The sequence below is a fragment of the Triturus cristatus genome, chromosome 7, assembly GCF_964204655.1.
Source record: "Triturus cristatus chromosome 7, aTriCri1.1, whole genome shotgun sequence".
Classification (NCBI taxonomy): Eukaryota; Metazoa; Chordata; class Amphibia; order Caudata; family Salamandridae; genus Triturus; species Triturus cristatus.
The window spans coordinates 1,818,881,198-1,818,908,944 of NC_140590.1; the positions used below are offsets into that span (position 1 = coordinate 1,818,881,198).

The window sequence follows — 27,747 nt, forward strand, 5'->3', positions numbered from 1 at the left end:
TAAAAACATTTTCTAAAAAATATGGTCGGAAGTACTTTTCCCATGCCTTTACATTAGTTGCAATGGTGGAAACTGTTCTTTTTCAGTTGGTACGCAATGTCAGGCTCTCTTTCTCAGTGATGACGAGGAAATGGACCTTGGCCTTGCATATACATTATGATACACCCAAGACAGTATAAAGGAAAACCACAATAATTCACTTTACAAATGTTTACTGTAATCTGTTCACTTTTGTACAAAAAGGGTGCTACAATTGGAAGATAAATATGAAATAAAATGTGTACTAATGAAACCAGAATAATGAGCACCGCAAATATTTATATTATTGTAAACACATTAAGATTCTACCTCCTACGTAACACAATATTCGTATTCGGTCCTCTGAGAGTATAATAGGGTTACACCTCTGCATTTAATACTCAAAAGATTATTAATAACTACATTGACAGCCGTATTGCTCTAGTAAGGCTGCCTCTTCTATTTGAATGCATTGTAAATGTACCCATCTGAAAAATTCATGACATAGTACCTGTTGGAAAAGGGAACAAATTAAAAAATATATGTTAATCAGTTTGCTTAATACGCAGAACAATAGTTTAGCTTTGCTAACTTAGGGCCTGATTACAAGTCTGGCGGTCTTGCGGTGGCACAGGGGTGGTGGTCCACAGTATTGCCGATTACAACTCAGTCATATCGGCAGTGGACCGCCTGCTGTGCCGGGGAACAGTCATTTCTTGGCGGTGACACAAGAGTGCCACAACGCAATATGGTGAGCAGGGACTGGCGCAGTCCCGCTCAGCATATTTTGAGTTTTTGCACCACCAGAATTTTCATGGCGAGGCCCTGCCATGAAGAAGCTGGTGGGGCAAGTACAAAGGGGGCCATGTCATGGGGATATATTCAGGGGAGGCATAACATGTGCCCCCTGCCTTTCTGTATTCCCCCAGTTCCAGCACGGCATGGATGTCACCGTCCATGACATGCTGGAACTTATTGGCAGTTCCCATTGCGGTGCCTGTTTTCAAGGCACTGCCAATTGACAACATAACCGGGACAACAAAGTGGCCCTTACATCCTTACCTGGCATTAAAGTCAGTGCCCACTCCGTAGTCTGCTGCCTTGCCAGTAGAAGCCTCCTGCCCGCCAACCTGGTGTCAGTGGATCTGGATGGTACTGTGTCTTAAGCCTTTGGACACTGATTAACAAACCCAGCCCCATCACCCACAGACCTTCGTGCTCCTTGCTGTCACCGCCTCTGCTATGCCTTATCAATCACATCACTGCCCAAGACCTCACCCTCCTCCAGCCAATCCTCCTCATAGTCTAAGTCCATTGAACCAACCAATTCATCTGCCCCGCCCACGTGTGTTGGTACTGTCATCAGATATTGAACATTATACACCACCTCGGGTTAAATGTTTACCTTCTCCTGAGGGTGGCAGTAATCAGCCCTCCCAAGTCCTCTATAGTTGTGGGCTGTTTTGACCTGTATGTCCTTCCTCCTGAAGATGCTCTGCGCATGTCCTCTGATGGACATGACGAGAGTCCTCAGAGGGCCCTGTGTCAGAATACACCATGTCCCAAAACACCATCCGGCTGTCCCGAAAACTGCAAGAAAGAGAATAGGTCTGGAGTGTATACCCCTTGCTACCCTACATTCCTCCCCATCTATTCTGTCTCCACTGACTTCCATCCTTCTGCTATCCCACCTCAGAGCCCTAGACACCACACCCAAGATGCCTACCAGCCCGCTAGAGGCAAAATATGAATGCTGAACCACTAAACTCCTATACCCTCGCTACGCCCATGCCCTGTCCTCGCTGCGCCTGTGCCCCCCTTGACCTCTGTGAGAATACACCCTTTTGGGTCCCTTACTTTGCTCTTCCTGCTGCCCTAGACTAGTAGCTGCCCACGGTTAATGCTCCATTTCCTCCTGGCCTTCATCCTTTTTCCACTTCAACCTTGCCACCTCTGCACCCAGCATAGGCTCAGCAGATGGGCACCGGGCCATGGTCTTGCTTCAGGCACCTTGATCTCCCTCTGCTCCCTTTCCCCGCAGCATCTCCCCTCCCCGCCCTCAATCACCTCCACTGGCCATTGTATTTGCAGACCTTGTAGCACTCTTTCCAGCCATTCTTGCATCCTCAGAGATGTAACCTCCAACCCCAGCTCTTCACCTCCTACTTTCCCTTTTCAGTTATCCCAATACTCTTCGGAAGGCCATTCCACTACCTCACATCTCTCATCTGACATCGCTACAACCGGTGCCTAAAACAAGGATCGCCAGTTCCTCTACTGCTGCTTGCTTCTGAATCACTATAAATCAAAGGGGGAAAAGGGAGCAGATATAATAGGTCCAGCACCTAAGCTCCTAAATGGACAATCCAGCACAAAAGGAAAGTGCAGTTCCTCATGGGGATGGAAGATAAGGATGTCAGAAGGAACTGGCTGGTAGAACAGAGGTATTTGGGGGGAGTTGGGGGCCCAAGTGATCAGATCTGAATGCTCTCACACACTCAGAAGGGTGTCATGCTTCATCATTGGGCTGCCCCTCGTTGGGCGGGCGCTGCAATGCCCGATGAGGCTCTTCAGTGGGTGCTTTTTAGCAGAGATCTGTTCATCTTAGGCATATTAATGAATGCAAGTTTGGGGGGGTACAAGTGTAGGGTGGTGTAGGTGACTGTACGTCTGAAAAATGGCATCAATACTTGGTAGACATAGGTTTAGCCTCTCCTGCGTAGTTTGGGGGAGAAGGCTAACCATTTGATCAAGAGTAGGGTGACCCAATTATCTCAGTGTGGGGGTGCGCAAAAGAAAGGGTTTGCTATTCCCCCCCCCACTGGAAAGATTTGGAAAAGTCTAAGGAAAAAAGTTAAAGAGTCTTCTAAAATCCCACAGAAACCTGTTCAGGAGGGTGGGGTCAGAGGCACTTCACAATCCAAGGGTGGGTACCAGGGTAAGAACTTGGCTACTTGGCTAGTTGCCTACTTCTACTGCCCAAGCAAGTCCCAAAAAGTGAAGGAGTTTGCAACTCCTCTGTTACCTACAAAGTCAGTGGCAAAACAGCTCACCACCAAAAGCCCCCTTAATTCCACTTCAAGTGGTGGGGGTTCCCTATGAAAAGGTGAAGCATCAGGAAACAAATGTATACTGTTGGTAGTGGATAATACCACTAGGTATCCTGAAACAATTCCTCTTAGCGCTGTTACTCCTCCTGCTGGTGTCAGGGCCCCAATCATTATCTTTATTGGAGTGGAATTTCCTAATGAGGTGGTGTCATACAGAGATAGTAACTTCATCATCTGGCTATCTAAAAGCCATGTTGGCTGAGTTTGGGGTGATATACAAGTTTACCACCCCATATCACCCACAAACCAATGGTCTAGTTGAGCGATTCAACAAAACCATGAAAGGTATGATCATGAGACTCCCTGAAGAACTCAGAAGACGGGTTGTCCTTTTGCCATGCCTGATTTTCACCTACAGAGAAGTGCCACAGAAATAATGGGATTTAGTCCCTTTGAGCTTCGGTTTGGTCATCCTTTGAGGGGACCACTTGGTCTAGCGAAGGCTCGGAGAGACATCTCAAAGAGCCCAAGCTAGATATTGTGGGCTATGGCCTACATCAGATGACCCCCACGTAACCCTTTTTGAAGCTATTTTGGTATAGCATTACCTGTGACAGCTCCCTTGTTTTTACATTGTCATGGGGACCACTTTAATAAAAAGTCTCCTCGATACTACTTAGGCTATTTTCGATCACCTAGACACCACCCTACACTTACACCCCCTCACTTGCATTCATCAATACGGCTAAGATCAAAAGATCTCCGCTATAGAGCCCCCCACTGAGGGACCTGTCACGCATTGCAGCATCGGCCCGATGAGGAGCAGCCCAATGATGAAGCATGACACCCTTCTGGGTGTGTGAAGGCATTCAGATCCGATCACTTGGATCCCCCCAAATCCTTCTGGTACACCCGCCTGTTCCTTCTGACAGCCTTATCAACCCCCACTGCCTATTAGAAACTGTACCCTTGTTTTGTGCTATATTGCCGGTGAATTACCTCAGCCTGCTTTATTCTGCGGCCACACCACTCTGTCTGTCTTTCTTTGTTCACTCCGTTGGGCAGGAAGCCTCGGCGCCTGGGCTTTCTCACCATGTATTTTGCCCCACCCCCACGTGCTCTTCAGTATGCTAGCTATCTCTGTTCCCCTGCAGGCCGCGAGTCCAAGTGGGGAAGTGTTTTGCGCTACACATGTATTAACAGTTATGCTGCTTATCCTGCCTCATCTTGACCTCACTCTGACATCTCCCTGATTTCAGGGCCCCCCGCTGAACCCACAAGTGGCCCCAGCTGCCTACCTGGGCTTTATAATGTTCACTGGCTCTGCCTTGGGGTGGAGAGCACGCCAATACTGCGGCGGCTACCTCACCTGACACATGCCTTGCCGGACGAACCGGCACAGAGACTGCGCCCCTGTACAGCAGTAAATCAAGGCACCCTGCTTCTCGCTAGAAGAAGAGCAACTCCTGCACTTTTCTTCTGCCATGAAGTCGGAAGAGGTCATGTGACTGAAACTACAGTCAAACAAATGTGTATTAATAATCAACAAAAACAAATGTGTATTAATAATCAACAATAAATAACACCAAGTTCAGTTTTCAATCAATAAATCTTCAAAAAACATAAATGTAAATTGCATTTTCTCAAACTGGAAGGAAAAACACTGGGTGAAGGGAGAGCAAGGGTCTGTCCTTCATTTCAAAAGGTAGCTCTTTTATTCGGAAGGAATCACTGGTCAAAGGAGGCTTGAGCACATCTGTGGAACCCTATGGGACTGAGAAGATCAATGTCACGGGTAACCATTTAAACCACACGTCACTGATGAGAACATCAAGGTGGCCTGTGTTGGGGGCTCTCAAATTTGGAGACTGTCCTTCAGTGATAGATTATTAACTACAGTAAGTGTAATAAGATGTGGGCATTTCCAAGTAGGCCCCCCATTACATGAATCAAAAGCAGAGACACAAAATCCAACAGTTTGTTTGGAAAATGTTTATGAAAGAGGAGGCTTGAGACAAACATTTTGTCAAATGAAGCTGATCATCAGCATGTAAGAACTCAACAAGAGTTCAGCCTGTTGCAATTAGGATTGTGACCCAGAGGGTCGCCCAGTCTCCCATGCTTGCTGAGGAAACATCACCCAAGAGGATCAAGACTTCTCACCTGGAACACAGCCTCCTACCTAACCCAAGACCAGTGAACTCTGTGACGTTCAGAAGAGATCTAGGAGATAGCAAGGTCTAGAAGTCCAGATGCAAGAATCTGAGAGGCAGAGTATAAGATTAGGGTGCATCGGGACCACTGCACCGATCGTACTACCTGTCCGCGTGAGAGATATGACCCCTGTATTAGAAAAGGGGGGCACTGAAATGTAAGGGCCTTCGCGTTATAACAAAGCTTCAGAGACTATAGGGCTGCCTTAAATGTGAGAGGCAACGACTGCATAACAATATTGAGCAACAGGAACTTAAGAACAGTCATGCTGGTGCAACAATGTGGAAATAATAGGGCCGTAACTGAGACCCCCCCAAGCGGGTTGTCTCCTTAGGTGAGTAACAACCCCTGTATACCAGGAAAGGCCCATGGGGATTCAAGGGCCATCGCCTTTGTACACTGTTGCTGGAGAAGACAGGTTTGTCACCCTAGGCAGTAATCTGACCTGAATTCGGACCTCGTATCGAGTGTGTGAAAGCGACCTCAGATTTGCAAGAGGAGGCCCTGAACACCAGCGTGGATACAGACTCACACGGTAAGTGCAACTGCTACATCAACTTTGTAAAAACTGACGCACCCAAAATCTGCATCAGAACCCAAAGGAACTTACCGTCAACTCTGAGGAGCAGCGTGAAGATCCAATTCCTGAGATGGTTGCAAATAGGCAACTATTCCTTGCCACCATCAGTCGCTGCAGATTTGTAAGCCAAACTACCAAATGTTTCTGGGGCTGCCGCTAAGTCTCCCATGGTGTGGGTAAGATCAAACTTTGTGGTGCACAGCCCATGGGTGACAGCTGCTTTAACTTTAGCACTATGGGCACTAGGAAACATTGTCCTTATCCTGGTAACTGTGGGACTTTAAAGCATCAAATTCTTTTTTGATACCCAAGTTCTCAGATTTCGGCATTTCCCACAAACAATGCTACAAGACTCCATAAAAATGCATTGGAGATATAACCATAGTAAATACATCATCATCAATATCATTACACATTCGACCCATGATGCATCCACCATCCCCTCCATATCTTATCATAGTTAAATCTTTCACCCATCCAAAAGCCCTACAGCCCGAAATACCTCCCTCTCAAGACCTCTGCGACCAAATAGCAGACTTCTTTGAAGAGAAAATCAATCTCATTCAGAAAGACTTCCCCCCTTACCATAGCCCACAGTCCCCCATCCCTCTGGAACAAGCAGGTAAACTAACTGGAAACCTAAAAACGTTCTCACAGGTCACTCTAGCCCAAACCAAGGAAGTCATCCTAGCATGCAAGTCAGGAGCCCCCTCTGACTCCTGCCCTCCTAGAATCCTTCACCAACTGATTGACACTGTCAATCCCATCATAAACAAAATAGTAAATACCTCCCTCAGCACTGGCATCGTCCCCAGGGCATGGAAACAAGCCATTGTTAAGCCCTTAATGAAAAAATTGAACAAATCCCCTTTCGACCTGACCAATCTCCGTCCAATCTCACTTCTCCCAGTTCTGGGAAAAATCACAGAACAATTAGTCTACAGGGAACTCAAAAACCATCTCGAAATGAATAATATCCTCCACCCTCAACAATCAGGCTTCCGCCCCCAGCACTCGACGGAAACTGCCTTGATCGAATTGACTGACTCAATAAAAATATTACAGGACCAAAGAAAGAACGCAGTATTGATCCTGTTGGACCTCACAGCAGCGTTCGACACCATCTCCCATCCCATACTACTGGACAGACTCAGGGACATTGGTATCTCTGACCTGGCATTGAACTGGATAACATCTTTCCTAACAGAAAGATCCCAATCCATCACACTAGGACCTTTCAGTTCTGCAGAGAAAAAGATTCGATCAGGAGTCCCACAAGGCTCCATCTTAAGCCCCCTGCTCTTTAACGTCTACCTTATTCCCCTCATCTCCTTGATCGAATCATTCGGCATAACTGTTACATCATACGCCGACGATACCCAACTCATAGTCCCGCTAGAGGAGAATTCTACATCAGCCGAACAAAATCTAAAAAACTGCCTGAAAAACGTCTTTCTGTGGATGGAAACAAATCACCTCAAGTGCAACACTAGTAAGACAGAAATCCTCCCCATGGGGAAAAATGTCAACTTCTGTCCTCATCTCTGGTGGCCAGAGGACTCCACAGCCCCTCCCCAGACCGTCACAACAGCAAGAAACCTTGGAGTCACCTTCGATACTGACCTATCCTTCGATCATCACGTAAGGAAGGTGGCAGGAAGCTGCTTCGGAATCATTAAATCCCTCAAAATTTTTTTTGACTTCCTACCAACGGATGCTAGAAAAGCGGTAGCCGTGGCGCTAATCCTATCGCGCTTGGATTACTGCAACGGCCTAATGGCAGGTGTGAAAAAAGTCACACTCAAAAAACTGCAGAGCGTCCAGCATTCTGCTGCCAGAATGGTGCTTAAACTCCCCAGGAGGTCTTCAGCTTCCACTGCTCTGAGAACCCTCCACTGGCTACCCTTGCACAAAAGGATTCTTTTCAAAATCCTAATCATTGCATTCCGGGCATTCAACCACATCGGCCCCAAATATCTAATTAGGCGCTACCCCCATTACAATCCCCAGAGGACCCTGAGATCCTCCAATAACAATCTACTAAAACCATCCAACTTCAACCTAAAAACCAAAGGGGGTAAAACCCTCACCCACTTATCTTCTAGAGCCTGGAATTCCATGCCCCAGCACCTGAGGTCCCTAACCAAGGAAATCCATTTTAGGAAACAACTAAAAACCTGGATCTTCAGCCTTTCTGACGAGTACGTACTGGACGCCATCTAATCCCGCCTTCCCTCAACCTCAAGCATACTTTCCAGTTAGCGCCAGGATGCTCCTTCCGGAGCGACAGTCGCGCTCTATAAATACCAATACCAATACCAATACCAATGACTGGGCCCCGTAGATCAGATTCTCATAGCGGGCACACCAGTCCACCCCCTCCTCCACCCCTCCAATGAGGGGCGATTCCAGTGACTTCCAGTTACGGACGATATCTTGTTGGCCAACAATGTGGCCATGCTGATAAATATTCTCTCCAGTCTCAGTCCCCCAACCTCCTCCAAGAGGCACAGCAGGGCTGTCCTCAGGGGATTGAGTGATGCAAGTTTACAATAACATGCAAGTGCAGTAGGCACATCATATTAATTAAGGCTACCCACCCCATAGCGCTTAGGAGGCAGGGGGCCCCTTTTCCAGAGGTCCCTAGTCAAGGTGTTCATAATGGGCTGAAAATTAAGAGTCCAGGCCAGATCTGGGAGGTAGAGAATATAGATTTCTAAATATCTGAAGGAGCGGCAGCATATCGGGATCGCAGGGCACCAAGAATGTACTCCAGTATTTTCCTCAACAGGTACCAACAGCGACTTGTTTATCTGCAGACCAGAGGCTTCTCCATACAGGGGTAGTATTTAGAGGCATCTGGGGCCAGAATGCTGCGGGTCATCCAGAAATAATAGGATGTCATTCACATACAGTGATGTGTTCTTCAGGATCCTCCTCTTAAAGCCATCCCCGAATTTGGGCTTTACATCTGATAAGACTTGCCAAGAGTTCGATCACTAGGGCAAATAATGGGGACAGGGGACAGCCCTGGTGCCAGCCTCTAAAAACAGGGAAGGGCAGGCATAGGACTCCGTTTACCTGGACATGGGATGCAGGGCATTGTATGACAGGCTGATGAGTCTGCGGAAGTCCCAAAACCTGCATGCTTCAGCACAGCTTCCAAGAAGGTCCATGCGACAGTGTCAAAGGCCTTTTCAAAGTCAATTGGAAGTAAGGCCAGGGAGACGCTCAACTGGCACTGCTGGGACAGGGTGAATAGCTCCTCACAGGCATGAACCAACATTTGGTCTGGGTGGATTAGTTAACTCAGTGTGTGACTTAATGTATTCACTAGGACCTTCGCAAACAAGTTTATGAGAGGGATAGGCATATAAGAGGCGCAATGTCCTGCGGGCTTGTGGGCCTTGGAAAACACAATAGTGGCAGTGTCTAGGTCTGGGGGGGACGGGGATGACGATCCACGCTCTGCCAGCTCAGTGTAGAAGGCCAGTAGGTGAGGGAGCAAATGGGTCAGGTAGCTTTTAAGGAATTCAATGGGGAACCCATCTGTGCCAGGGGTCTTGCCTGAATTGAGATCTGAAATGGGCAAGTTTATCTCCTCAGTGGTGATCGGTTAGTCAAGTCCTCGGGCCACAGAAGGCAGGGATCGAGTGCAGGGGAAATCTCCTTTAGCAGTGGGAATGCACGCTCCTGTGGGGGTACAGGGAGTTGCCACATAGAAGTTTTGATAAGCCGCGAAGACCTGAGCAACCTCGGGCATACTTTCACGAAGGGTTCCATGAGAATCGCGAATGGCCGGTACTGTCCTAGTCGCAGTGGCATGAGCTGCCAACCAATATAAGAGCTTGCAAGATTTGTCTCTATGTTCATAGACCAGCTGTGTCAATGCTCTCCAGCACTGTCTAGCATCCTCTAGGGAGATCGGTTTCAGGGTGGGCCTCACTAGCCACGGCAATCCAGATCCTCTCCCTGGAGTGATGGACCTGTGGCTGGCTCTCAATGTTGCAGAGGCCCAGCCACAGTTCCCCCACTCCAGGGAGAGGTTCTGGGCTTCTAAATCCATTACCTGTACCAGTTGGCGTGTTTCCTTTCCCCTTACATATCCTTTGATCAGACCCCTCAGGGTGTGTTTACTGGACGCCCATAGGGGTTCCAGGAGAGGATACAGCATTACAGTTGAGCTTAAATAAGATCTGGGGTTCCTCCTCTATAACGTCAATGCAGTCTTTGTCTACTAGAAATATCCAGACTGGGGTCTGGGACCGCGTTAAAATCACCCCCATCAGGTAGTCCCTGGGGAGGGTGGGGGGTCACCACAAGGTCCTGGAGTGCCTGCAGTGTCGAGTGCAACATCGGTTGGGGAACATAGGCCAATATGAAGTTCTGGTGTCTAGTCTCTAGAGGGCCCTCCATCCCTATGTACCTCCCCTGTGGGTCAATGTATGAGGAGGACACCGACATTGGGAAGGCATTGAGCAGCAGTATAGCGGCTCCGTGTGAACCTCTGAAGAAGCCAGCATAAAAAACTGTGTCATAGCCAAACCCAACGAGGAAGGGACAGTGGGAGCCTAAAAGATGCGTTTCTTGAAGCATGACCAAATCCAGGCGAAACCGCTTTATAGAGAATTACCACCGATTTCTTATCGGTTGAGGAGATAGTTTACAATCAAGGAAATTACCTTAATCAGTTGGAGCGGGAGTGTTAAATGGTGGGCTGGATCCTCTCCCCACGAGAAGCCTCCTGGTCCACAGGGGGATAGACTCAGTGGAGCCGTAGAGCATGATGTTTGTGAGTGCACGCAGTGGATGAAGTTTGTTGTAGGTGCCTGCAAAAGAATGTCAGAACAATAAAGCAAAACAAAACAGTAACCCATACCACCCAACAGCCCCCACCCCATACTTCCAACCCTGAAGAATCTCTCGCCCAACATTCAAACATAAAGAAACTAGAAGGTTGTCTCAGGAGCCGTCTGAGGCTCCCGGTTGCCCAATGGAAAGTTGACGCTAGCTGACAGCAATTTCTGATTATCACAATAAAACAGAAGAACATAATACCGGAAAACACTCCCTTCTCCCCACTCCACATCCAAAAAGTTTATATGCAATACAGCAATAGAGAAGTTCACAGCATCTGCAGCAATGGTTGGCTATTCATGACCGAGTCATTCTGCACCTCACTGCCAACCAGGGTTCAAGTGAGTGGCTCAGGATCACCGTCTTGAGTCTGGAAGAGAGTGGGGGTGCCAGAGAGCGATGCATCTGGGTCCAGAGCTCCCAGTGCACTCCTAGCACAAGATGGGCTCAATAACCCTTATCTCCTATGCTAGTTTGGTCAGTCCATCCTTTAGGGGGTTCTCTTTCTCCGGCGTACCTGAGAGGGGGGCTAACGGAGATCCAGTTGTCCTCATGTTTGCTGCCTCCCCAACTCTGGTGAGCCACAGTGCCTGTTGCGCCATTTCCCACACCCATGCTTGTTGTGGAGCATCAAAGAAATAGGTGGAGGAGTTGAAAAGGAGCATATATTGGATCGGAAGGGCCCGGATTTTCTGTTTAACATCCTCAAACAAGCATTTGCGCTGCGGGATCGCCCGGGTGTAGTCTGGGAAGATCATGAGCTTGGTGTTGAAGTGCAGATATTGCTGATATGAGCCTCCTGGAAGATGGCATCCCTATCCTGGTGGTTGAAGATGCAGCCTATCATGAGGCGAGAAAACCCCTGGGGGTGGCCAATTAGCAAGGGCCCGATGCACCCTCTCCTGCACGAAAACCAGATCAATCAATCAAGGGTTTGTAAAGCACAACTACAGAAAGGGTCCCAAGGCGCTGGGGGGGAGGGGGGGGGTGCTCGGCTCCAGGATGTTACGGTGCTTCATCGAAGAGCCAGGCCCTGAATACCATCATGAACTTGGCGAGGGAAGGTGTCTGTCGGAGGTGGAGAGGGAGGGTGTTCCATGGCTTGGGCGCAAGGAAAGAGAAGGATCTTCCTTCTGTTCTGGTCTTCTTGATGTGGGGTTCCTTTGTAAGAGAAAGCTGAGCTGAAGGATCTTTGGGGTGCGTGGAACGAGAGGCGCTAGTTCATGTAGGCTGGTCCAGTGTTGGAGGGCTTTGTGGCCGTGGGTGAGGAGCTTGAAGGTGATTATCTTCTCGCCAGGGAGCCAGTGTAGTGTCCGTAGGTGTTGGCTGATGTGGCAGTGGCACAGTAGGTTGAGGACTAGTATAGTGGCTGCGTTCTGGAGTTTGTAGGTGAGGTCTTTCGGAGGAGGTGGAGGGAGTGGTAGCAGGAAGAGGTGGCAGCATTGATCTGGTGGTCCATTTCGAGTTTGGAGCCCAGGATGATTCTGTGGTTGCAAGTGTGGTCTGTTGGTGGGTTCCTGAGGGCGGAGGGCCACCAGGTGTTGTTCCAGAGGTCAAGGTGCACGCACATGAGGAGTACTTCAGTTTTGTCTGTGTTTAGTTGTAGGCAGCTGTTCTTCATCCACTTGGCAACTGCTTCCATTCCTTCTTGAAAGTTGTGTTTGGAGATGTTGGGTTCGTTGGATAGGGAGAGGATGAGTTGGTTGTCGTCAGCGTATGATACGTTGTTGAGTCCATATGATCTGACAATTAATGCGAGCTGGACTATGTAGACGTTGAACAGGGTAGGGCAGATGGAGGATCCTTGCGGGACTCCGCAGGTGGTTGCTGTGGGTTCTAAGGGGAAAGGAGGGAGTCTGACCAGCTGTGTTCTGCCAGAGAGGAATGAGTGAATCCAGTCGAGGGCCTTGTTCCAGATACCTGCGTCGTGGAGTCTGCGGGCTAGGGTATGGTGTGAGACTGGCAAAAGCAGTGGAGAGGTCCATGAGAATGAGGGCCACAGTCTCTCCTCTGTCGAAGACGGAGCGGATGTTGTCTGTCGCAGCTATAAGGGTGGTTTCAGTGCTGTGATTCTTTCTGAAGCTTGATTGGGAGGAGTCGAGGCTGCTGTTTTCTTCTATGAAGGAGGCAAGTTGACTGTGGACGGCTTTGTCCATGACTTTTGCCAGGTAAGAGAGAAAGGAGATGGTTCTATAGTTCGTGATGTCAGTGTTGTCCGCCGAGGGATTTGCCAGGAGAGGGTTGATCTCGGCGTGTTTCCAGTCATTGGGGAACAAGGTCTCAAGGGAGCGGTTGAGGATTCGAAGCTCAGAGGCGATGATGTCTGCAGCCCTGTGGTATATATGGTGGGGGTCCGTGGCGGGCCCCGGAGTGAGTTGACTTCACAGTCTTCAGGATGTCTTCAATGCTGCGGCCGGTCCAGCTGTCAAGTGTCGGCTGCGTGTTGTAGGGGATGGCGAGTGTGGGTTCCGCGTGGAGGTTGTTGTCTAAGTGGTCATAGATGGCCTGATTTTGAGATGGAAGAAGGCGCAGAGTCTGTCGCAGAGGTCCTGGGAGGTTGGAATGTCAGTAGTCTCACTGTTGGGTGGGGCAAACTCTTTCATGATGCTGAATAGTTCCCTGCTGTTGTGTGCATGGGTGGTGATTCTGTCCTGGAGTTTTTTCTTCATTGAGTATCTGATGAGTTTGTAGCTGTTTTGAAGCTGTCAAAGTCTGCTGTAGTTTTGGAGTTCCTCCATAGCTTTTCGAGGCGTCTGCAGGTTTGTTTAGATTCTCACAGTTTGGTGGAGAACAATCTGACCTTCTTGGCATGAGGGTTGGAAGTTTTCTTGAGGGGGCGATGGTGTTGGTGCAGTCGGTGATCCATTTGTGTAGGGCACGAGCTGCAGTGGTAGGGTCGTCGTCTGTAGTGGTGGGAGTGGAGCTGCTGAGGGAGGCGGTGAGGTGGTTGTCGGAGATCTTGTTCCAGTTCCTGCGCTGGAGAGGACGTTTGCGGGTGATGTTAGTCTTGATGGTGAACTGGACACAGCAATGGCCTGTCCATGGAAGTTCTGAGGTTTGGGTGAAGGTGATGGAGTTTCCTGCTGTGAAGATGGGGTTGAGGGTGTGTCCTGCTGGGTACGATGCATCTGGTATGATCCGTGTGTGTTGTTGTGGAAGTTGTCCAGGAGGGAGGCGGAGTTGGTGTCTTGGAGGTTCTTGAGGTGGAAGTTAGGTCTCCTAGCAGGGTGTAGTCTGTGGAGGTGATGGCTTGCGGGGTGATGATGTTGGTGATTGAGTCGGAGAGAGGTGTGCGGGGACCGGGGGGGTCTGTAGAGGAGGGTGTCTCGAAGAGTGGTGGACAGGTTGGGCTGTACCTTGAAATGGAGGTGTTCCATCAGGTCTGTGGGCCCGTCGGTGTAGGTGCTCAGACGAAGGTTAGACTTGTGGGTGATGGCGATGCCTCCACCGGGGGGGTACTTCCACGTGATCTTGTATCCTTCGGGGACGGCGATCACGATGCCCGGTCCCAAGGCGCCGTTCATCCAGGTTTCGGTGAGGAAGGCGACGCCAGTGGTGGTTCTGTCGAGGAGGTCCCAGATTTCCGTGGCGTGTCTGTGGAGGGAGTGGATGTTGAGCAGGATGCATTGCAGGGTTTGGGGTGTGATGGCATTGTTGCTGGAGGGTGGAGGAGTGTCCAGGGTCCTGGGTCTCGGCGAAGGTGAAGCAGTGGCGGCAGGTGAAATGTCCGTGGGTGTCGAGAGGTGAATAGAGTTACAATAGTTGTCCTTGCCGATGTTGAGTGCGTAGAGAGCCAAGGAGCTGTAGCACTGGCGGGTCGGAAGACTAGGGTTCCTGGCGCTGGTTGCAGTCAGGCTTGGCTTTGACGTGCAAGCGGCGTGCCCGCTGCACGGCCGCACAGGGGCCTCCATTAAGTAGGTGTCCGTGGAGGGTGGGTCAGCTAAGAGGCGGGAGTGGGAACTCTCGGGAGGGGCCGCAGCAGTGGGAAGGAGGCAAGGGATAAAAAAAGGAAAAGGAAATAGAGGAGGTCAAAAATGAAGGAAGTAAAAAGGAAAACAGGCAGGAACGGAGCGGGCAAAAAAGGCAGCAGAGAAGCCAGAAGAAGCAGGCTAGATCAGTAGAGGATGCAGTTGGCAGAGGTGGAGCTGCACGCCGGGAGAGCAATAGCCTGACCAGAGGGTCAGGGTTCTTGCTCCCCTTGCTCCCTTAAGAGACAGCTTATCGGATGGGACAAAAGAATGGGACAATTCCTCCAGACAGCAGTCTGACCCGGAGGCCTCAACCCCCTCTGGGCACAGATTGTATCCCAGGAAACTGTTTACAGCACCCTCTGCTCATTCTTTCAGGGTAGCCATTGTGGAGAGCAACTTGGGAGACCTGGAGTGTAAGGGTTGTCCCTTCATCTTCAACCGTGGAGACCGTGGCCTCAGCCTCAGTCTCCCTGTCTGCTACTTTGCGAATATCTTGGCGCAGGAGGGAGACATGCACCCGGACCTCATCCACTTTTGTCTCTACTGCTCCCCTGGAGCTTTGAATTGCATTGAGGATGATAGGCATGTCTGTTTATTGTGATCGATGGGGGAGCTGCTCTGCGGTCCACTGGATATCTACAGTAGGTTTGATGTACTGGTCCATTTTGGTTTGGGCCAGCTTTGGCTGTGGGGGCTTGTCACGCCCCATCTCCAACTACAGAGCCACATTCGCCTTGGGGGGGTATAGGCACACCCCAACAGGCCCGCTTGCTCCAGGGATCACAGAGAATTGTTGCCGGAGCGCAAGGCCCCAAGTAGGTAAAGTGCAAGATTCAGGCTTCCGTAGTTCCCCACACTCATCCAGATGCCACAGAGCCACAGAGCGATTGAGTGGGGCGGTCTACGACCTCTTAATCAATTAAGGATATATCAAGTGCAGTATATCACCTGTGAGGGTCTAAAGGCACTGGAGTTGCTTAACTGCTTCATGGTGTTCTATACATTCAACCAGCCAGGACTTGAGTCCTTTCTTGAATTGCCCGAGCGATGGGGCAGTCGGGAGGTGCAGAGGAAGGTCGTTCCAAGCTTTGGCCACCAGGTTTGAGAAGGAGTATCCCCTGCTGTCAACTCAGCTGATCTGGGGCGGTGGGGGGTGGGGGGGGGGGTTCTGCGAGGATGGGGGAAGCAAATCACAGGTGTTTTGACAGTTGGTGGAAGGGTATACTTTTGTTGATATATGCTGGTCCTTCGTTGTGCAGGGCTTTGTATGAGTGGGTCAGCATCTTGAACTGGAATCTCTTCTGGATCAGGAGCCAATACAGCTTCCTGAGGTGGAGTGTGATGTGGTTCCATCTGGGGAGATCGAGGATGTGCCTTGCCACCGAGTTTGGTATTGTTTGTAGTTTCTTCAGATGTGCAGTGACTTCTATGTAGAATGTGCTCCCATCGTCCAGCCTGCCGGTGACGAGGGCCTGCATGACGATCCTTCTAGTGTTGACTGGGAGCCAAGTGAAGATCTTGCGGAGCATGTGTATGTTATTGAAGGAAGCTAATGAGACTGTGTTTACCTGATTCTTCGTAGATTATTTGCTGTTCAAGATGACGCAGAGGTTGCGGGAGTGGTCGGTCTGTCAGGGCGGGGATGGGCCAAGTTAAGCAGGCCACCATGCGTCGTTCCATGGTGAGGTGTTGTTCCCAAAGATGAGGACTTCTGTCCTGTCCATGCCGAGCTTGGGTCAGTTGTCCTTCATCCAGTTCATCATACATCTGTGGAAGTTGGCTCTGGTAATGGAGGGGTCTTCTAACAGCGAGAGGGTGATCTGTGTCTCGTTGGCATAGGAGATGATTTTGAGTCCATGCGATCAGACGGTGTTGGCCAGGGGGTTATGTGCATCTTGAAGAGGGAGGGGCTGAGGGACAATCCATGTGGAATGCTGCAGATCTTCTCGGATTCGGAGGTGAATGGTGGGAGAAGGGATCTGAGTTCTTCTGTGTGAGGTGATCCATTTGAGGGGGGTCTCAATACGGATGATTCATGGCAGAGCCTTCTTCCCTTCCCTGAGCTGACAGTGACAAATGTGTAGCATCTGAGTTGGCCATCTGTGAGGGGCAGAGATCAGTGACCTCTAGGGGGAGTCCCAACCCCACATCAACCTTCTGGAGTGGCGGGCCATCCGCTTGGTGGATGAACTCAGCAGTCAGCGCCTAGCAGATCACGAGTGGCAATTATACCTGGAGGCAGGGCAGGTTCTCTTACACGAATAGGGAGATCCGTGGCTCGATCTGTTTGCCACCACCAAGAAGGAGCAATGTAAGCACTTCTGCAGACTGGTGTTTCCAAGGCATCTCTCACTCAGGAACGCGGTCCACCTTAAGTGGAATATGGGAATCCTCTAGGTCTTCCTGTCGATACCACTCCTGCCTCATTTTCTCAAGAATATTAGGACCAACTGGGTCCAAGTTATCCAAGAGGATCAAGATTGGGCACAGAGAGTATGGTATCCAGAATTCCTGGGCTTGAGTAGCTACGCCCTCGTGAGTACATGCTATTACAATAGAAGGGCTGGGCTCTCCGACCAGGCATTTGCAAAATCCATGTCCATGCATGGAGATTAAGCGGTGACAGCTGAACAAGTTTGATCTTACTCTAAAGGTGGTTGCTATCCTCTCACTGAATTCGGATGTGGAGGAGTCTGTTGATCAATATGCAATGGGAGACTGTGTTGAAGGCGGCTGATAGGTCCATAAGGATGAGGGCTGCCGTTTTGCAAAGGTCCGGGAGGGTCCTGATTTCGGCGGTTTCGATGAGGGCTGTGTCGGTGCTGTGGTTGATTAGGCAACCAGATTGATAGGAGTCCAGGAGATTGTTGTGTTCTAGGTGTCTGGCGAGTTGCTGGCTGAATGCCTTCTCGTGAATCTTTGCTGGAAAGGGGAGCAGGGAGATGGGCCGGTATATCTTCAGTTCTGCTCTGCTGGGTCAGCGGATGTTTTTTTCAGTAGGGGCCCCACTTCCCCATGTTTCCAGTTTTCAGGGAAGTATGCCGAGATGATGGTGTTCAGGACTTTCTTGAGCTCGTAGCCAATCGTCTTGCTCCCGAGGTTGAAGAAGGGGTGGGGACAGTGGTCTATGGGTGAACCAGAGTGCACAGAGTTCATAATGGAGATTGTGGATTGAATTGTGAGAGGCTCCCAATTGGTGAGCAGCTGTTGGGGGTTTGCGTTTGTGGGTGTGAGCAGGCTGATGCTGTAAGTGGCAGGGGGTTAGGGTTTTGAAGTTTTCGTAGTTGACAGATCTTGTCGTAGAAAAAGATAGTCAGGGTGTGTCACAGTTCTAGGGAAGGGGTGGTGTCGTTCTCGGTGGCTGCAGGGTTGGGGGACTCCACAATGGCGAAGAGCTTCTTGCTGTGGTTTGTGCTGGCTTCTATGCCATCTGCTAGAGCATTCTTCTTTCTTTCTTTCAGGAGGGAGTGGTACTGGTTTGTGCTGTCTTAAAGGTGGTATGGGTGCCTGTCTCTTTGCTGGTGCGCGACTTCCTTTCTACTTGCAGGTAGTTGCATTTGGTGGATTTCAGCTCCGTGATGAACCAGCTGGCTCTTCTGGCAAGTCATCTGGATTTGGCGGGTTTGGCTGGGGCAAATGTGTCGGCGCATTCTATGCTCCACTTGGAGAAGTTCTTCATAGTCTGTTCTGTGTCTGGGAGGTGAGAGTTGAGAGCATTGTTTTACTGTTCTTCTTATATCTTTTACCAGTTTCTGCACATGGTGTTGGTGGCATGGTGCCAATGTTGGTAAGACTTGAGATGGTGAAGTGGATGCTGTAGTGGTTGGGCCAGGTGAGCTGTGAGACGTGGTTATACTGGACTAGGTCTGTGGATGTGAAAATGGGGTAGAGCGAGTGTCCTGCGATGCGGGTAGGGTCGGTGACAAGTTGGTTGAGGCTGATGTTCAGGCTTGCCTTCGGTAGCGGGCCGCTCTGCAGCCTCCTTTGAGTAGGTCCTGACAAGGGAGCTGGATGGGAAGAGGAAAAAACCGGGGCATTGGCGGGAAGAAAATGAGAGGTCAAAACAGGAAAGAGGGAGCGAGAGAGAACAAGCAATAATGAGGGAACGCGATGTACCACATTTTTTACAATCACAGTCTAACAATAAGCAGTGGAGGGACCATGGCGGAATGAATGGGCCGACAACAGTATTATTGTAGGGGCAGTAGGAAGAACATGGCACACTAGGAGATCTAATAATCAGGCACAAGAGAATGCGGCACACTAATAACAGCAGTATAGCAAACAGGCAGATGGGAGAGCCAGACATAATTAGGCTATGCAGCAGGGAGCAGCAGGAGCACAAGCGAGGCAGAGGCAGCGGGGAGCTGGCACGGGGACCTGCTTTTAAAGCCCTGAAAAACTCCAATAGGGGAGAAGAGGTCTGGAGAAGAACAGGTCTGGAGAAGAACAACAGGTCTGGAGAATAACAACAGGGCTAGATGCACCACAGACCCAGCAAGCTGGCAAGAAACGTGTCCTTAGTCTTACAGGGCCTCTGTGGACCCGAGGCAGAGGTCGCTCAACGTAGGCACTGTGGAGCATGAAATTGGCAGCAACTGCCTGCGTGCCCGCCCTAGGCTATGTCACTGGGCGAAGGTGTGCAGATAGTGCGGGCCCGCAGGAGCCCATCAATTGCTGAATCTGAGTGCTGCACATAGTCAAGTTGTCCCGGGTCTAGGCCTGTGACTGCTCAGTTGTCATCAGTAGCCATCCACCAGTTGGGCCACAATGCGAGGCTTGCCAGAGTACAACAGGCCGCTTGGAATCAATTTCTAGTGTTCATCTGCGAGGCTACATAGTCCAGATGACATCACTATATCACAATGGCACTGCACCCACGTGTGCCCCGGTCCAGGCGGTGACCACCCCTGTAAGCACTGACCCCAGCCGGGCAGGCCACCAGACGCTGTCATGGGCAGGGGGGGGGGCACCAAAACCATCCCCAAAGGAGAGTGCTATTGGTGATGGACGATTGGAGGCAGGAGGTCTCTGGTCGCCAGACAGCCTCCCTTCAAAATGGGCATGAAGGGGGGGGGGGCTGAGCACACCACAAGGCCTGTGCCGGCGCCTGCAACACACAGGACACCGCGTTGGGAGACCGTCACACAGGCAGATCACCCCAAGTGTAAAAAAATGTGGCATCCGATCTACCCGGGTCACGACAGCCATGCATGCGGTCCCGCATAGCAGGTCTCGGTGACGGAGATGCCAACCAACAGATGCTTAACTAGGTGCCCCAATCAGTATCCCACCTCAATCTCAAGGTCACTCCCGGCATGGGTCTATCCTCACGCAGCGCCAGGGGAATCAAAGGGTGAAGCGGACATTATGCCGCTGCTTCGGTCACTGGTGGGAAGGGAGCAGCTATCTTGTATTCGTCTCTTCCCTGTCCATGTCAGGCTTAACAGGAAACTATATTGCTTTGTCATCAATAATTATGCTGCTCAAAAAAAAAGGACGCAAGTCTGGCGAAGAGTCAGTCACAAAATGTTGAACAGATAACAGCCCAGACCCTTCTAGGCAAACCCATTTCACTGCGTGGTACCTGGCATTTAAAACATACTCTGAAATTCTGTTTTTGCACCTACATAGATGAAACATCACCTGTGTCTCCCTCAACCGTCCTTGGATCCTAACACTAATAACCAAAGTTAAACAGATTTGACACACAAGAGAAAAAAAATGGTGAGTAGGACGACAATGTCTGGGATAGTGATTTAAGAGTGGACATTATTTGGAATAAATGGAATTCGGAGTCATATATATCGGGGGGGGGGTGGTCATGGATGAAGCAATAACATGAGCCTTGAGGCAAGCAATAGAAATAGGTCACCATGCACTGGTTGGGTAGCAGAAGACAGTATTTGATACAATATTACTCATGGTGCACGGTGCCACTCCACCAGCTGCTTCTGCTTGTCACGCTCAGATCTCATACACTAAGAACTACAAAGCAGCAACACAATGTAAAACAGGCAAGACACAAATCATCAACTCTTGTTGTATAATGGGCAAGAGAAAATCTAATGTACAAAGTTGAAAATACGCATGTTTAAAAAAATGAAGTTGTGCGAAGAGATACTTCACCTGTTTCATGTGGATTCTGCCAGTCATGCTCAACCCTAAAAAAGGAGCAACCCCATGTATAATGGGTGGGGGAAATCATAAGTAATAAGGTGAAAATCTATCACAAGTTAAACAAATGCAGAGAGAAATATCAAAAACACTAAATTATTTGCCAGACTCCACGTGGACACAAAGCAGCAACCTTTAATATAAAACAGGAGAAAAAAAATCTGATGAACAAAATACATAATAATACGCATGTTTAAGAAATACGGTTGTGTGAATTTTGAAGACATTTCAATCTGCTTCACGAGGCTTCTGCCAGACACACTCAAGCTTCACAAAGTAGAAACCCTCAATGTAAAACAGGTGACAGAAAATAAAATGTACTAAAATGAAAACATTATGCATGTGAAAGAAATTCAGTTATGTACATTTTGAAGAGATTTCCCCGTCTTCACTGTGGCTTCTGCCTGCCACACAAACCCACACGAGGAGGAGGGAAAACCGGGGGTCATATGTACAAAGAAGTGGCGGAGTGAGGTGTTAGCCATCATGGCTTAACGCCTCACTCCGCCACTTCAGATACGCAAGGCTGCACCATATTTACAAGGATATGGTGCAGCCTTGCGTCTACCTGAGCGGCGCTATAATCAATCGATGAGGGATTCTTTAAGCGTGCTACTCACCCATGAGGGTCTCAAGTCGCTAGCAGTAGGGGGGGCAACTCTGGTCAGTCGGCGAGCTAGGTCTTCATGGTCTTCCTGAAGATGTGCAGGGCGGGGGTGCGTCTGATGTCGATCAGGAGCTTGTTCCAGGTTTTGGCAGCGATGTAGGAGAAGGTTCTGCCACCTGTTCTTGCTCTGCAGATGCGCGGGGGTTCAGCGACGGTGGCCGATCGGAGGTTCCTCTTGGGTATGTGGAAGGAGATTCTATTGTTGAGCTATTGTGGAGGCATTTGTAGGCATGGGTGAGTATCTTGAAATGTACTCTCTTCTCAATGGGGAGATAGTGGTAGTTGCGCAGGTGTTGGGTGATGTGTTTGTGTCGAGGGATGCCAACTACGAATCTGGCTGTGGTGTTCAGTATGGTCCGGAGTATGCGGAGCAGAGACTTGTTGATCCCGGTGTAGAGGGGGTTTCCGTAGTCCAATCTGCTGGTTATGAGTGCGTGGGTGGCGGTCTTCCTTGATTCAGGGTGGGAGGGTGCATTTGAAGGTCTTTTGGAAGATCCGGAGGGTGTTGAAGCAGGTGGAGGCAACAGCGTGGACCTGTCGAGTCATGCAGATGGAGGAGTCGAGTACCATTCTGAGATTTCTGGCTTGGTCCGTGGGGGTGGGAGGGCTGCTGAGGGCGGTGAGCCACCAGGTGTTGTCCCATGCAAAGGACGAGGGTCCGAGGACGAGGACCTCTGTCTTCTCCGAGTTGAGCTTCAGGCAGCTGCTGCTCATCCAGGATGTGACGTCCTTCATTCCTTCCTGGAAGTGGAGTCTGGTGGTGATGGGGTCCTTGGTGAGGGAGAGGATGAGCTGGCTGCCATCGGCATAGGATACTATGCTGAGTCCGTGCTGTCTGACAATGGTGGTGAGGGAGGCCATATAGATGTTGAAGAGTGCTGGGCTGAGCGACGACCCTTGGGGTACTTCGCAGTTGATTTCCGTGTGTTCGGAGAGGAAGGATGGCAGTCTGATTCTTTGGGTTCGGAGAGGAAGGATGGCAGTCTGATTTTTTTGGTTCTGCCGGTGAGGAAGGAGCGGAGACAGTCGAGGACGCCTCACTGTATGCCGGCATTGTGGAGTCTGGCGGTGAGTGCTCGGTGGGAGACCGTGTCGAAGGCTGCAGAGAGGTCGAGTAGGATCAGGGCTGCGTTGTGTCCTTGGTCGAGGAGGGTGCGTGTGGATGTCGTGTGTGGCAGCGAGTAGAGTGGTGTCGGTGCTGTGGTTGCTGCGGAATCCATATTGGAAGGGGTCGAGGATGGCGTTTTCTTCGATGAATTTTGTTAGTTGGAAGTTGACGATCTTCTCAGTGACTTTGGACGGGAAGGGGTGGAGGGAGATGAGTTGGTAGTTCTTGAGGTCGGTGTGATCTGCTGTGGGCTTCTTTAGTAGGGGTCTAACTTCTGCACGTTTCAAGTCATCGGGAAAGATGCCAGTTTTGAAGGTGGTGTTGATGGTGCGTTGTAGTTCCTGAGTGATGGCAGCAGCTCTGTGGAAGATGTGCGGGGGACAGGGGTCCGTGGGTGCTCCTGAGTAAATGCCTTTCATGGTCGATGCGGTGTCTTCGGTGGGGACTGGGGTCCAGGAGGAGATGCTGGGCTGGCTGGCGTTGCTGGGTTTCGGAGTCAGGTGTCTAGTCGTTTAAATTGTTGTAGAGGCCCTTGATTTTCAAATGGAAGTAGGAGCTGAGCTTGTTGCAGAGGTCCTGGAAGGGTGTGATGTCCGTGGTTTCGCTGGGGGTTTGGGTGAATTCCTGGAGGACGCTGAAAAGTTCCTTGGAGTTGGTGAGGATCTTGTTGTGGATGAAGGTCATTTTTGTGGATCTGATGTGTTGGTGGTATTCCATCATGGCGTTCCGGTAGGTGGTGCGGTCTTCTGAGGATTTGCTGTTTCTCCAGTTCTTCTCAAGACGTCTGCAGGTGCATCTGGCTTCTGGTCAGTGGTGAACCAGGTGGCCTTTCTTAGGCGCTGTCTGTCGGGGTTACGCAGGGGTGCAAGCTCCTCTGCGCAGTTGGTGATCCATATTTGGAGTTCTTTAGCTGCGAGTTTGGCGTCAGTCGAGGTCGTGGGGGCATCGCGGTTGAGGGTGGAGTTGAGCTGCTCCTCAGTGACCTTGCTCCAGTTTCTTCCATGAGGGCGGGGTGCAGGTTTGGGCGGCGTGGGTTTGTTGATGGGGAAGTGTACGCAGTGGTGGTCTGTCCATGGGGGTTGGGTGGTCTGGCTGAAGTGCATGTTGTTACTTCCCGCAAAGATGGGGGTCGAGGGTGTGTCCTGGCTTTTGGGTGGTGGTGGTGACTAGTTGTTTCAGTCCGAGGTTGACAAGGTTGTCCAGGAGGGTGGCAGAGTTGGGGTTGCTGAGGTTGTCCATCTGGAAGTTGAAATCTCCGATGAGCATGTAGTCCATGGATGCTATGGCGTGGGGCGCAATGAGGACGGCGAATGTAGTGGTGAACGCAGTTCCAGGTCCGGGAGATCTGTAGGCAAGGGTGCCTCTTAGGGTCATTCTGGGGCTGGTCTGGATCTGGAAATGGAGGTGTCCGGTGGCGGGCGGGCTATCGCCTGAGGTTGTGAGTCGGAGGGAGCGGTTTTGTGCGATTGATAGCCCTCCTCTTGGGCGGTCCTTCCTCTGGATCTTGTATCCGTCGGGGATGGCGGTGGTGATGTCGGGGGCTGAGGTGGAGTTGGTCCAAGTTTTTTGTGAAGAAGGCGACATCTGGCGAGTGGGTGTCAAGGTGGTCCCAGATCTCTGCAGCGTGCCTGTGCAGGGATCGAACGTTGAGGAGGATGCACCTCAGGGCTTCGGTGGTGTGGCGTCCAGCGTGGTGCAGAGGGTGGTGAAGATTTGGCGAAGGTTTGGCGGCAGTGACGGCTGGAAAACTGTCCGTGGGTGGTATTCGGCGTGGACAGTTGGACTTTGTTGTTCCTTCCGGGGTGGAGTGAGAGGAGGGCAGCTGAGTGGTAGCGTTGGGTGGTCGGGGATCCAGGGTTCCTGGCGCTGGTCACGGTCAGCTCGCAAATGGTCTTGCCTTTGGTGCGCACGCTGCGCTCAGCCACCATTAAATAGGGAAGGGGGTAGGAAAGCGCAGCTGGAAGTTGGGAGAGGGAACCAGCAGGGGTGAGGGGCCACTGGGGCAGCAGCGGCGGGAAGGGAAAAGGGCAGAAACAAACAAAACAAAACAGAGAATGACAAAACAACAAATAACAGATCACAAGTAAAAATACAGAGGCACAATGACAGCAAGATAGAAAAAACGGGCACAATAACAAAAGGACAGGAAAACAGGCACACAACAACACAGACAGCAGCGGAACCAGCAGAGGAGCAAGGCTCTCCCACTGGACCACCAGGGATGAGGTGCAGGCAGGAGCCTGCGCTTGGAGGAGGGCCTCGAACACCTACCAGCTCAGAGGTAAGCGGGGTCAGTGGCACAACAGCGGAGCTGCTGGGGGAGAGAGCAGGTCTCTGTCTAGGAGGTCAGAGGCCGTGTGTGGAGAGAAGACATGAGGGGATATTGATTGGGAGAGATAACGTGCAGGAGCAAGATGAACAGAACACCAAAACAGCATCCATATTAATAAAATAATGTATCTGCTAAAATGTGGCAGACCTAAACTTCATTAATAAGCACACTTCTAAATTTCTAATCAATTTTGTTTCAAGTGCAATACCAATAATTCATCAATTACTATATTTATCATAAAAATCATTATTCAAAATAATTTGTTTCCTATAATTGCACATTTAGAAAGAGCTTTGACCCTATTAAGGGGGCTAATGGGCTGTTATCAATAACTTATGAGGGATGGTGGGCACGACAGCTGCTGGAGCAGAGGGAAGGTTGCTGCCGCTGGAGCACTTTCATAGGCGGGGGCCTCGGGAAGGTGATGGTGATCAGGGCTACTGCACGGAGCGACCGCGCTAGGGGATGGCATTGAATAATGCAGGCCTGTGGGGCTGGGACTGATTGAGCAAGGAGTGGCAGCAGTTGCTGCAGCAAGGACTAAGTGCACTGTTGCAGAGGTAAATCGTGTTAATTGCAGTAGGTGGTGGCGGGTGCTGGATATGTTGATGATAACTATTGGGGCAGGCAGAGACTGCTTCTCCAGTCAACACTGGCGACTACTTTGTCAGCAGAGGAGGATAGTGAACGTTCCAATAGTGTGTTGGCTGTGACTCCTAAAGCAGGGAACAAAAAGGGGTTACTACTGGGTACAGGATGTATGCAAAAAGAAGGAGACCCCACTCGCCCGCTATTTACATGGTGCATCTATAAATTCCGCCTTATAGTTGCCTCCGTTGTTGATCTTTTAAAGGCATGTCATTTGTCAGTAATGTGGCCACTTCCAGGTCTCAAATAATTACACTGTAAATATAAAAAATGTCACACACAGCTATCTGAAACCTTGGCAGCTATGCGACTGCTAGTGAAGGCAGATACAGGGTGTCTTGCAAACTCATGCACGCAGGCGGTACCTGCACCAGCCTCACCCATACTCTAGCTTCTAGTCCATGCAGCGCGGCGTGTGTACTCACTCATGAAGACAGTAGGTCTCACCCAGCGCCGGCCTTAGTGCTGGTGGCGCCCTGTGCAACAATGTTTGTTGGCGCCTCCCCAATGACCACCTCCACCACGTATTCTCTCACTAGCACCCTTTAACAGTGACCAAGTCTCCATAACCACACTCTCTCAGATGCATTGAATAAGTTAAGAAGCGCCACTCATACCAGTGTAGGGTGTCCGAGCACTTTGCATCACACACATATTACAGAGAGACAATCAATCATACCTGTGTAAATCAGTGTATAGGAAATGTCACATAAGCCAAAGGACTAAAAGTGTAGGAGTCACGTCATCTATACTGGTAGGCAGTATAGTTTAAGAGTGCTTGGTGTGGAGAAGCACAAACTCAGAGTCGAAAAAGAAACAGCATAGTTGGGAGTTTTCTTTAATGATAAGAATTGATTTCTAGCCAAATTAACCCTTTTTGCAACATTAATCAATGTTCTAATAATGTATACTTTGCAGAGTGTATGCAGCTCAAGATGAAACGTAATAGCTCACTATTCTATATTAGGACTTTAAGTTATAAATTGCAAGTAAAAAAAGGATGCCTCTTTGAAAGCAGCAACCTGCTGATCTTTTTACATCATACGCACTCTGTAATCTACTTGGTACTCGTTCTTTGCAGCAGGCATATTAACCCTCTGCACTAACTTCAGCGAAGTCAAAACCTCAACTATACAAAATGCTGATCTCTCTCCACTGGAAGATAATTAGTCACACAAGTTATCTTGACATTTATGTGAGGCCTGGTAATTACCGGGGAAAGAAACGCTGCAGCAGGTGCTTCAAAAGCATAATTAACTTTCAAACACGACGCCCCAAGGAAGCCAGCACCCGGTGCGGTGGCACCGGTCGCACCGACCTAAAGCCGGCCCTGGTCTCGGTCTCGCCCTTCTGAGACCTACGGTGGCACACTCCTAGTACTCGATCGCCTAACTAACGCTCTCCCAGGACCCCAAGGAAAGGTCGAAAAAGTACTGCAAGTACTGTTGACTCGGAGAGCTTCAAAATGAATGAAAAATTGCATAGTATGCTGAGTACACGCATGCGCACTAGATCGGCAGCACACAAGGGGAGCTTAAAATATCTATTGTATGACAAATTCCATAGTTGGCATGCGAGGGGGAGCGCATACAGACAGGGAGTGGAAAACGACGGAACACCGGAATCTTAGTCACGCCGTATCAGGCTTACTTATCACTGTTCCGACAGGAATTTTCTCCGCCGTAGTTCCAGGCCAGCGTCAGACGGCGCTGCAGGGATCAGGAGTCAGGCTGTACCTCAGCTTGCTGACTGAAGTGGCTGTTTGGCACTGGCAGACAGTCAATCCATGCCAGAGCCACTGCCCACCAGTGTTACCGAATCCTTATGGCTTGATGCACTTCAGCAGGCAAGCACGTGGTGCCCGTGACCGCGGGGGCAGGCAGGCCAAATTACAGGGCTGTCATTGGTAGACGTTTGCGCTCTACCAGATTGACGGCCCTGTAAACCAAACTGGACAGCAGAGAGGGGTGTGATCGGACTCTGTGCTGCCTGTTTCTGCACGTTTTACAAGTGCTCCTCTCCACAACCCCTCCTTTTCCTTAGCTGCCCTATTCAGTGTCCAAAGTGAGCTCTGCAACTTGCATTGAACTCCACTGTGATTGGCTGTCAATGTCATGTGCTTTTC

At 50.2% G+C, this 27,747-nt stretch overlaps 1 long non-coding RNA gene across 1 annotated transcript; it reads right to left on the reverse strand.

Moving 5' to 3' along the window:
• Positions 1–27,403, reverse strand: LOC146813263 (uncharacterized). Its single transcript, XR_014966022.1, has 4 exons — positions 27,273–27,403; positions 20,820–20,854; positions 10,545–10,691; positions 1–529 (listed from the first exon to the last, which is right to left on the reverse strand). It is a non-coding gene; the product is annotated as an uncharacterized LOC146813263 (long non-coding RNA).
• Positions 27,404–27,747: the final 344 nt, after the last annotated feature.